General features: G+C 32.5%; 1 long non-coding RNA gene across 8 annotated transcripts; it reads right to left on the reverse strand.

Annotated features, from left to right (window-relative positions):
- Positions 1–8,513: 8,513 nt before the first annotated feature.
- Positions 8,514–10,879, reverse strand: LOC139852077 (uncharacterized). 8 transcript variants are annotated; one of them, XR_011760918.1, is made up of 5 exons: positions 10,640–10,879; positions 9,322–10,425; positions 9,147–9,238; positions 8,960–9,055; positions 8,514–8,767 (listed from the first exon to the last, which is right to left on the reverse strand). It is a non-coding gene; the product is annotated as an uncharacterized lncRNA (long non-coding RNA). The 8 variants fall into 8 exon arrangements; XR_011760915.1 differs by having other exon boundaries at positions 8,964–9,227; XR_011760912.1 differs by having other exon boundaries at positions 8,960–9,227.
- Positions 10,880–12,878: the final 1,999 nt, after the last annotated feature.

Here is a 12,878-nt window from a genome sequence, read left to right on the forward strand (position 1 = left end):
TTAATTTATTAATTAAGTTTATTTGTTTTTTTTTTTTTTTTTAACAGTTTTACCCGATAAATACTATTAAAAAAATAATAAAAGAACACATAAGAACAACGACCACAAGCGCACCTTGCGGCTTCACAAACAACCACAAACAAACAGCTAGACCCTACACACCAAAAACAAGACTAGCACAATCTAACGAAAGACACAACCACATCGGAACTATGATCTTACAACCAGCCCGACTTCATTCCAAACGGGGTCGTTGCTTTAGAAGTGCTTTTTCCGGCCATGAAAGTGGCAGTTTTCCCTTCATCTGGTTCAATATCGCTTAGTTCATCTTCAAGATTAAGAGCTCCAAACGAATTATGAACCTCTACTTTTTTACCCTTGCTCGTCCTAGCTTTGCCAGCCTCATTAGTATCCATCCGACCTGTTTTAAATCCAGCCGCAGCATTTTTCTGTTTAGGCCTATACACAAATTTTTTTTTTTTTTTACTCATGTTCATCCCCTTGACCTGTTTCTTCTTCTCGTTTCAACCATACACTATTAACAAATGATAATAATTTGTAGAACACAATCTTCGATGTTTTCTACTTAATTAACGTCTAGTCGGTCATTTACTATTTAAATATGTTTGTATTTGACTTTATGTACATTTTTTGATAATTCAAGTCGTGAAAATACGAATTATGTCTTAATTTTTACAAAACTAGTGAAATAACTACCTTCAACTACCTATTCGTAATTTTTATAATTTTTTTTTTAACGACAAAATTTCATTACCCAACGTAGACGTCTAGAAACCACTAACAAATATTATAATGACTTAATTAGCCAATCGTTCCATTTTACAATACATATAATTTAGCCAATCGTAATTTTTATAATGTAATCGTCTCACATTAAACACAGACGACCATTATTTGTTTAAGACTTATTCATAGTAGAGATTATATACCGTGTCGGCCTGACATCAATAAGAACTCAATGAAAAAAACAGAAAAATAAACCGACAAGAAATATGATCTATGCAGTTCTACCCATACATTATAATACATGTTCGTAGTGTACGAATCTAGCATGTGTTTTAACAATTAATGTATGAATTTGTTTTCTATCTATAGACCGATAAATAATAAACGACGGACCACGGATATTTGAAAAGTCACCCGCCAATATACTTCCCCTTACTAGTCCTACTACCAACTACAAACGAAAATCATGCGTCTTTCCCTAAATACTAAAATTAATGTTGTCATTGTCGAATTAAAAATTAAAGTATCGACGACACACATGCTTTGAATTTAGTGGAGTTTAGGTGATCCAACCATCTAATGTTTGTGGTCTTACTTTTGAAAAAAAAAATGTACTAATGTACTTATATATTAATATTTGACAATTTGTCAATATGGAAACTTAAAGATCCTAAAGCTTAACTTCGAGTTACCTCAACTACAAAATATGCATCAATGTGAATATTAACATTAATTGTCTTTTTAACAATGAATTAAAGTTTTTATCAACCATTATGATACAACTACAATACTCAATATTACGCGTGTGGAGTACGACGAATACTAAATATGTTTTGGGATATATTTTTTTCCCTTTCCAACTAGCACAGTTGGATAAATCTTTGAATACAAAAATCAAGCTAACAACATGATACATTAAAAATCCTGAAATTCAATCAAGATTAATCAAACAATTAAAGCTACTTAAATAAATTTAAGAGTTTTTATATAGGATTGAAAGTTGCTATACGTTATTACTCAATTACTGATTATTAAAATCACTTAATAAAGTGAAAAAAAAGCAATGCGTAGAGGGTGAGTAGACTTTTGATGTTGATTTGCTTTACGTTGGGATTGTTTTTCTTAGGAGGAAGCTTGGTGGAAATCACAAATTAAAGATACGCGTAATGACTACCAATTTTTTAGGAGAATTAGAATACGTACATCCGATTTAATACATTAACAATTGTGTGAATTTATTTATGCTTATCGTATGTAATCAACGTATTATTTATGCTTAGGAGTATGTTCTAACTTTTGATGATATGAAACCTCTACGAATGTTATATGACATCTTAAACAAATGACATATTAACAAAATACATCAATAACATAATAGTTGGAAGTTAAACACACATACTAGAAATTAGAATAAGTTGAATACACAAACAAAGTTGATGCTTTATCAATTATCAGAAAATAAGTTGAATACTTGAACAAACCGTGTCAGATTTCATTACACATTTAGACGTAAAAAACGTTGGACAAAAATAAATACCTGGCGATATCAGCTACACCAATCAAAATGCTGACACATGGAACCAAAATACAAGTAGTCAAACCCTTTTTTTATGTCGTTAGGTTTAGACGTTTAGTACAAGTAGTCAAACTACGTACATTTACAACTTTGTTTTTATGGAGGAAAATATGGCAAGTGGTGACCGATGAAAAAGATTACGGGCCAATGATGACCGCCGTCCAAAATCTATTCATGAGGCCATTGTTGGCCTCGTTTACCGGCGGCTTAAAATGTAGTTATGAGTAATTTTACATGTCGCATGTTGGCTCTATGTGTTGCGTTTCGATTGATATAGCTTATACAATTATGAATTTCTCTTTGGTCGATGTTTTTTTTACGTCTAGATGTGTAAATTGAATCATGGTCCTTTCACGGTTTCACCATCTCTTATTAATAAATGAATAGTTGTTGACAATGATATGACTTGTGAGAGAGGGTGTAACCCCCTATAAATGAAACTTGTAGTTTTTGTGTTACCAACGTTTGGATTTTTGAATCAAATAAATCGTAGTTTGTATGAAGGCGATATGATTATTATGGTGAGGGCTCGCAGAATTTGCGAGATGTCACCATTTTGGTCATAAATTTTTTTGTACGAACTCGGGTTTAGTTAATTTAAAAGTCAAACACTCGTAACTTTAACAGCTACAAATTTCTATTGCACCGTTACCTTAAATTTAGAGCTTAGTATTCAGAAGAGGCTGTGGCGTTTCGGATTGACATCATTTATGGTCATTAGTCACCTTAACATGCGTAGAAATGTTCATTTTGATAATATTTGCATTTCTTCTTTTAATTAGTTTATGTCTAGATGTTACAAATCTTGTAATTTCAACTCTTGGCTTAATCATCCTTTTTATTCCCGATTTCGCTTTTAGCTAGTTCCCTTTATAATAATATTGTCGTTAAAAAAAATACCAAAAATTTATATTGTACGTTAACATTTGTTGTTCTTGTAATATTCGTCTTCCCTTATGATATTCTTCAAGCTTCGTCGATGATCGTTGATTATTTTGTCTTCATGAACAATATGAGACTAGTGGTACTAATTGGTGGGATGCAATAAATTAAAAAATATTTGACGACCAAGCATGGATTTAGGTGGATTCATGGAATACAAAAATTAAGGTTGAATTGTCATTGTCGATGTCATTTTAACATCTAGACAATGGAAGATTAAGTCACTTTCATGTGAATCTTCTACGAAAACCTCTTTGTTTTTGGTCAAAGTGATCCACATTAGGAGTAGTATACTTTTCTCTTTTTTATTTCATTTTTTCCAAAAACATGAATTAGATAAAAACAAATCTAACGGTCTAATATTGTTGCAAATTAATTTAGACTCGGTTTCTTATTGATAAATTATACGACCTATTTAACCCACTTATAATCACTTACATTGCATAAATAAAACACATTGAACACAAACTCGATATCATACAATTAAAACTACCTTAAAATCGTACTAGAAACAGTGGCGAAACATCTTCAAAGGCTCAGAAAGAACCAGAAAACTGAATGCATTCTAATATCACCAGCCACACCAAACTGCAACTAATATAGACAGTTTATTTGATACTACGTATAAAATAGAAAGTTAGTTTTTACAAAGGTTATATGAAAAATAAATGATATTTTTTTGTATATTTAATCTTGTGATTTAAGAATGTTAGAGCGTCATCATTCTTTAGTTATTTTAATGACTTTGATTGATAACTTAGTCAACTCTCATATTCTGCTCGGGCTAAAATTACATCAAATTCTCAATTTTCCAAGAAAATGCTCAATGACCCATCTAGAAATTCAAATCAGAGATTAGTTAAGAAATTCAAATATATTCAAAGAAAGACTATTCAAGAAATTCAATTAGAAAAGTCATTGGCAAAGACAAAAACTTTTAGATGAGTGATTTTGTCACACCCCTAAATGTGACCTGGGGTAACTGTGACTAACCAATACCATAACACAAGTATATGAGCGAGAACGATTCTAAATAAGACCTTTTTATTAAAAACCATATATTAAAGAAGCGGAATTAAATAATCATTACAATTGAAAATCCAAAATGTAAACTAATTGTTCAAATGCATAAATATAAATGATAATGCGGACTCCATAGCATCATTCAAGAGCACCAAATAGCAAGCTAATCATCACCTGAGACAAAACATGCTTAAAGTGTCAACTAAAAAGGTTGGTGAATTCATAGGTTTGTTGGTAACAACCAAAGTTTTTAGACCACAAGATTTAGTTATAAAACAATTGATATAGACATATCAGTTGAAAGTAGTGCTGAAATGTATGATATCGAGACTAAACAAATTTACCATATAACACTTTATTCGTTCGTGTCGTTAAATCATTATTGTGTATCCATTGACCAACGGTCACCTGGATAGAGACGTTGCTCTCAATAGGCCTACTCACAATAATTAAGTTTGCGCTTATACGTAACAACTAACGATATCATGGCAGGGATTTAGCATGAAACATAGCATGGCAACACAGTTATAGTTTGAGTACTTGTGTCTAAATCGTAAAACAGTATAAAAGCAAGCATGTGTCTCACCCAAAAGTTGTAAAACATTTATGAAATAGTAAAAAGCGGGGCTATGAAGTTCACCTTAACAGCAAGTGAAATTATTCCACGAAAGAAGAATGAACGGGAGTAAACGACCGGGATCTCAACCTAGAGATATAAGTTTGGTCATTAATTTGTTCAATCCGACAAGTAAGAGTTCATATGAATCTTATGAGTGATTAAGTTTGTTTTAACAAGTTTGTGTCCATTATAACCAAGTTTAGATGTTGTACAACTTTGCCCAAACCTCGGTGCTATCAAGTAAGTTAAAAGATGACAAGATGCGGGGGTCAGGAACTTTCGGCTAGACTTAGTCTACAACCTTTTGTTTAATCCAAAACCGTAATTCCATAATCAGCTGAGACATCATCCCGTGACAGTAAGTAGCGGTAAAGTTTGTATAAGTCATACGTTATCGGTATGATTATAGTTTCCACGTTTTATGTGCGTGTATTATTTATTATATGTATTATTATACTTATTAGTTATTCGTGTTTTTAATATTTTACTAATTAGTATAATACTATATTAAATAATATTTAGTTAAATTAAAATGTTATATATGGTTTATTATTATTATCATTATATATTATTATCACTTTTATTAAATCTTTTAATGATAAGTAAATTAGATAAATTTTTATTCACCATTAAATTATTTTATTATTATCTTTTATTTAATTTATATTCAATAAATATTAATTGAAATCTTATTAATCATCTTTATCCATAATTGACCAACATAATATTATTAACCACATTATTATGTTTATAATAATGATACATACATATATTAATAACCTCATAATCATAATTACCGTACTTATTTTATACATATACATGATACATATATAATAGTCTTCACCATGTTTTTTTTAAAGGCAAGCAAATTTTATTAAACCACGAGAATATTACATAGAGTTACATAGAGCTAATACTTAAAAATTATACAAATGCAAATACACGAAGTAAAGAAACAGAAAACCCGTTGTCGAGATCGCAACAAGCCTCAACACAAAAATGGAGTCTTCACCATGTTAACTATACTTATACTTATATATATATATATATATATATATATATATATATATATATATATATATATATATATATATATATATATATATATATATATATTTCATATACATACTTACAATACATATTCATATTCATACGTATACATTATATGCATGCATATACACACACGCATGCATGCAATTTTTTTAATTTTTAATTTTTATTTTTTAAACATAATCATATTCATGTTCCTTAATTTTCTTCAAGTGTTTATATTCATACATACTTATTTTAACTCATAAACTTCATTTTCTTTAACCATAACATACAATATAACTTCAAATAATTAAATGTATATATAAAATGTGATAAAAGCTTGAGTTTATAATATACCTTAAGTGTGTTTTAGTAAGAAAAATGTAACACCCTAGGCAAATCCCACATCGCCCACGAACATGAGTGATCATGGGATTATAAGATAATACTCACGCTTAAATGACACAACGCGTTTTGGGATCACAGGCTGAGTAGAAGTGCGAGTACGTTGTGGTTAAACGTGCTCGGGGGAGAGCACTAACAGGATGGGTGACCTCCTGGGAAAGTGCTTTTCGTGTGTGGTCGCCAAGAAAAAGCCGTGCGCCTGCGGACAAAGCGGATAATATTGTGGTCATGTTAAGCTGGGGTGTTACAGAATGGTATCAGAGCCACTCATGTGCCGTTGGGGGTGGTGGGGCAAACCTCATCGAGGACGATGAGTCCCTAGGGGGGGGTGAATGTAACACCCTAGGCAAATCCCACATCGCCCACGAACATGAGTGATCATGGGATTATAAGATAATACTCGCGCTTAAATGACACAACGCGTTTTGGGATCACAGGCTGAGTAGAAGTGCGAGTACGTTGTGGTTAAGCGTGCTCGGGCGAGAGCACTACCAGGATGGGTGACCTCCTGGGAAAGTGCTTCTCGTGTGTGGTCGCCAAGAAAAAGTCGTGCGCCTGCGGGCAAAGCGGACAATATTGTGGTCATGTTAAGCTGGGGTGTTACAAAAAAGGTGGCGGTTTCTGATGGTGACAGATCCGAACAGCAGCAGCCCGAACCGGAGCAAAAATCAACACAAAAGTGGTGGTTTTAATGGCGGACAACAGACAGAAAAACGCAGCAGCAGGGTGACGATTTGGGCGAGGTCTTGGTGATGTTCTGGACGCGCAGAAACAGCAAAAAGTGGGATGTTTTGGGGGGTCAAAAACAGCAGCACAGGCTGCCTTTGGATGGCGGTTTGGCTGCTAAAAATGGCAGCTAGGTGGCGGTTGTCTTGGACTGCAGAAAACAGCAAAAGGGTGGTGATGGTGTTCGGCGAGGGTGGCCAAAAGTGGTGGGTTGGGTGGTGTTGCTTGAGCCGAATGGGGAGAGCACAAATGAGAGTTTGGAGTGATTTGCTTGTGAATTTGTGAATGAAAGCTAGGAGCTAGGAGGTCCCTTTTATAGTGTGAATTTTAGAGTTAGGATCACAATCAAATTGCTCAAAGATGAACTAGGGAAGAGAGTAGGATTAGTTTAAAATTGGTTTGAAATTAGGATTAGGCTTGATTAGGATTAGGATAAAAGGATAAAAGTGAAGTTGTGATGTGGTCCAACGGTTGGTGGCCTGCCTCCTTTAGGGGAGGTAAGAAGTTCGACCCCTGTTGGCTACATATTAAAAAAAACACAATTTCATCCATGCCATGAAGTATCCACCAATGGCACCTTTCCCATATCAATTTGGGGGAGGGGGTTTTACTTGGTCGTGCCCTTGGATCGGTTTCAAGGTTTCCTCCCGGGCAGTGATGGGTCCGGGGTTATTATCGCTGCATCGGCATAGTCGAAACGGGAGATGATCGCAACGGGTGGTTTAGCCCCCCTCGGGTGTGACAACCCGGAAATTTTTGACCAAATTTAAACTTTATCTTTAAATGATTTAATGTTTTCGACACGATAAGCAAAGTCTGTAATGTTGAGTCACGAAAGTTTTGGAACTATATTCATGTAATCAATTATTCTTTGACTGTTCTCGAAGATTCACGAACAATATATATAACTTAATGTGCATATATATATATATATATATATATATATATATATATATATATATATATATATATATATATATATATATATATATATATATATATATATATATATATAATTTCAAGTTACACTACTACATTCTGGCACAAAAAGACGTGTGGAAAATGCTTTTTAGACGTGTTGAACAACACGTCTACATGTGACGGCTTCAATTGAGTGGTGACATTTAGTGCGGTTCAAGGAACCGCTCTAAATACTCTCAAGTAGACGTGTTGTCAAATCGTTAGATTAGGATGTTCCGTTATGTCTTTTAGACGTGTTCAGTTAGTTACAATTGGACGTGTTCCGTTAGGTCATTTAGACGTGTTCCGTGACTTCAATTAGACGTGGTCTAAACCCATTTAAACGTGTTTCGTTAGTAAAATTAGACGTGTTCCCGGTATCAATTAGACGTGTTCCTTGTAAATGCTAACCATGGTTAAAATCTCAAATATTTCAAATAATACCCCCGCCAAATACCAAATGCACCAAATATACCACATTAATTTACTAAAAAACTAAACTATATATATAAATATCATATAAATATCTTCACAATATTTACAAAAAAAATCATAAATGTAATTTACAATGGAGGAAACTCTAAAACTAAAAAAGGTAGTTAGCTCGTTCTTTGAGCACCCATATAACATATCATCCCTCTGCCAAAGCACCTATGTATGAAACTTCTGCCTTCTAATTGGCCTCGTCCCCATTAGTCCCCTCCTGCCGTCTTCCACCAACAACATTTTAATGCAAACTAACAACAACATATACAAATAAAATATCGATAAGCTTAAAAAAGGTAACTAAGATTATAAATCCAAACTTGAACATAAGAAATCGAAAACTAACATGAAACATCAATATGGTTTATAATGAGCAACAACGTAACCAGATTTTGGTTCAACAACAAAGCTACAAATTTTTTTTAACCGAGACGAAATCGTACTTACTCATATTAGTAATCGTTGCCTCCAAATCATCCCACGTTTCACCTCTTATTGCATCAATTGTATCTTTATAGCTAACCAACCTTCTTCGTTTTCTGAAATTGGAAACTAACTACGAACTAACAAAATACAAAATCATCGAGTGATCAAATAATGTTTTAATCATACTATCATCGCCTATAATACCTTATTATCGAGCCATTATTGCTCGTTGAACTCACTGGGTTTAGTACCATTGGGCAGAATAGCAGCTACTTTAGAAATCACCTGATCAAAAACTGTGGTTAAAGAATGGGTTACCAATAGACTTATTAATGAATAGAAAATTAAACAAACAACAAATGTGGTTAATAAGATATACCTTCAGCTATGGATGGAACAATAGAAACAGTTAATGGATGGAACAGCCCAAACCAAATCCGTTGACCCAAATCCATTTTGAAACAGCGAACAAACCATCCCACTTGCCCAATCTGTCACATCTATGATCTATCTACATAAAATTTACATGAAAATCCATGTATACGAAAATAAAGGCCAACACGCTAAGTTACTTATGAGTGCACCCATTAGACTAATCTGATATGAACAAAGGGTCGTATCATACTCATGACATCATTAGGAAGGTTCTTATATTGCATTTCGAAAGCTTTTGTAGAAATGGAACGGTTCTTATACTCCGTTAGGAAGGTTCTTATACTCTGATTTGAACAAAGCTTTCGTTAGGAAGTTTCTTTAGTTAGAAAGCTTTTGGCATCGTTAGCAGCTACTTTAGTTATTGATATGAACAAAGCTTTCGTTAGGAAGGTTCTTATACTCTGATATGAACAAAGGGTCGTATCATACTCTACCAAAAAAACATTTTTTATAGAATAGAAACGGTTCTTATACTCCATTTCTTTGTGACAACATTATATACACATTCAAACTCAGTTTTAATACCGTATATATAACTAACCAACCACGAATTTGTTACCGAAGGAATATCAAAGAAAAACAGTTGTGGAGCCCAAACCTTTAAAAGACAAACAAACCACCCACAATCAGTTTTTTGAACACCATAATTTTAATAATGAGAAAAGATAAATAAAATAATGAAGCAATTGAGTACACAAATGGAAAAATTAGACATCAATCGCCATTGCCATATACATCATAATGTAAGGAAGAAAAAAAAAAACGTACCCGTGAAGAAGACGAAACTATGCAGACAGAAAGAAATCACGATTCCACCTGCATGAAGCAAACCATAAAGTATGTTCATGATTGTGATCTGACTCGAGTATGATGTGAACAGGAAACCCCCAAACTGCTGCGCTAATCCAAACCCTAGGGTTAAGGCGAAACGACCTCCACAAAAATTAAACCCTAGGATCAATCACTACCATTTCTCACTGGTTCCAAACACTACCACAATTTCAAGCTATAATTAAATTTACACGATTTCAGTTTGCACCATTTCAACCTATAAATCATATTCCCATAAAATTCAGTTTACATATTTCTCCCCAATTTTTTTTATAAAAGCCAACTAGTTATATATAGATATATATATATATATATATATATATATATATATATATATATATATATATATATATATATATATATATATGAAGAATCGAATAGGTACAGAAGATACATGTGCAGCCACAAGCATACACAAAATATGAGCACACCTATATAAATCGTTGATTTCTCTCTAATTAGTGATGTTTGAACGGTGGTTACGGTAACCGTCGCTAACGTTGATTGATGCATCAACGAGAGATCTGGTACCGGCGATGTTCGATTGATGCAGCAACAAGAGCTCCGGATCTGATGTTTGATTTCGATACCAGCGATAACGATAAAGAATATATTTATTGTTTTTGTCCAATTAGCTATATCTCGTATACCTATAGGAAAAAGGAGTACCAATTTTGAGATAATGGGTATTCTAGAAAATTAACTAAGTGGATCTATTGAAAATAAAAGTGGAAATATCACTCCCATGTTAATTTGTTGCGGTAAAAGATGGGTTCCGTTAGTTTTTTTTATGATTAAATTAGACGTTCCTAGTAACATATTAGACGTGTTTGATTAATTAGAAGTGTGGCTGGTAACTTATTTAGACGTGTTCATCTAACTAATTGGACGTGTCTTGTAAATTAACTAGACGTGTTCTTGAAAACTTATTAGACGTGTTGTCAATTAGACGTGTTCCTGGTAAAACTTATTAGACGTGTTGTCAATTAGACGTGTTCCTGGTAATACTAATTAGACGTGGTTACCAGTTAGAGGTGTTACACTTATTTAGACGTGTTGCAAGTTTCAAATTAGACGTGTTCCTACTATTTTTTAGACGTGTTCGGCTTTTCTTTTTTTTTTTAAAAATTAATTAGACGTGTTCCTTTGATTTAATTAGACGTGTTAGTTGATGTACACGTCTAAATGAGGGGCACTAAATTAGCCGAAATGTAGTAGTGTTATTTAGTAAACGATAGTAACATTCGATTATTGATTCGATTGATATTTAGATAAGTTAACTAAAACGTTTAAGATGAACCAGTAAAACACTAATTTGCTACAGTATTTTCGAATTGCTACAGTACCCGAAAAGCTACAGTGTTTTCGAAAATCACTATTTGCTACAGTAAAAAAACCTTTGCTGCAGTAAAACACTATTTCAAAATGAAAATGTATATATGTATATGTATATACTACGAGACGATGATTTATAGAAGTAAATGACCAAAACACTCGAAAGTTTAAGATACACTTTGAGTGATATAGTTTATTGATAATTTAAGACTATATTTTAACAAATGTACGTGTCACGAAACGTAAAATGCAAGTTTTCTTAATGTACGAAAGGACGTTCGAAAAACCAGAACCGGGACATAAGTCGCGTGATGACGTACGACTTATCGGAACAAAAATTACAAGTCAACTATGCACGTGAATTTAATATAATATATAATTAATTATATAAATTATATATTATAAATATAATTAATAAATATGTCGACAAGCGTAGGACAAAAACATTTGTGAGCTGTCATACCTTCCCATGCGATCGCATGGGAAATGGCTTGGGAAGCCATGCGATCGCATGACACCCTTTTGCTGGCCACATCTATAAATTCGCGATTTCTGTTTCTGATTCATTCATATATCTATCTCTCGACTCTCTCTCTCTCTCTATATATATATATATATATATATATATATATATATATATATATATATATATATATATATATATATATATATATATATATATATATATATATATATTATTAATCTTATTATTAATAGTATTAGTATTATTATTTTTACGATACAAAAATAATAATATACGTAAAATATTACGACAGAGTGATGTCCAAATGATTTCAAAACGAGTTTTCGAGCAAGCTAGAGCTAAGGAAATTATGTGTAGTGACCCGAACTTTTCCATGTTTATATATATATTAAATGAAATTGTTATTTACATGATTAAATGTTTCTAACATGTTAAGCAATCAAACTTGTTAAGACTTGATTAATTGAAATATGTTTTATATAGACAATTGACCACCCAAGTTGACCGGTGATTCACGAACGTTAAAACTTGTAAAAACTATATGATGACATATATATGGATATATATATAGTTAACATGATACTATGATAAGTAAACATATCATTAAGTATATTAACAATGAACTACATATGTAAAAACAAGACTACTAACTTAATAATTTTTAAGCGAGACATATATGTAACGATTATCGTTGTAAAGACATTTAATGTATATATATCATATTAAGAGATATCCATACATGATAATATCATGATAATATAATAATTTAAAATCTCATTTGATATTATAAACATTGGGTTAACAACATTTAACAAGATCGTTAATCTAAAGGTTTCAAAACAACACTTACA

The sequence above is a fragment of the Rutidosis leptorrhynchoides genome, chromosome 6 (genome assembly GCF_046630445.1).
Source record: "Rutidosis leptorrhynchoides isolate AG116_Rl617_1_P2 chromosome 6, CSIRO_AGI_Rlap_v1, whole genome shotgun sequence".
Taxonomy (NCBI): domain Eukaryota; kingdom Viridiplantae; phylum Streptophyta; class Magnoliopsida; order Asterales; family Asteraceae; genus Rutidosis; species Rutidosis leptorrhynchoides.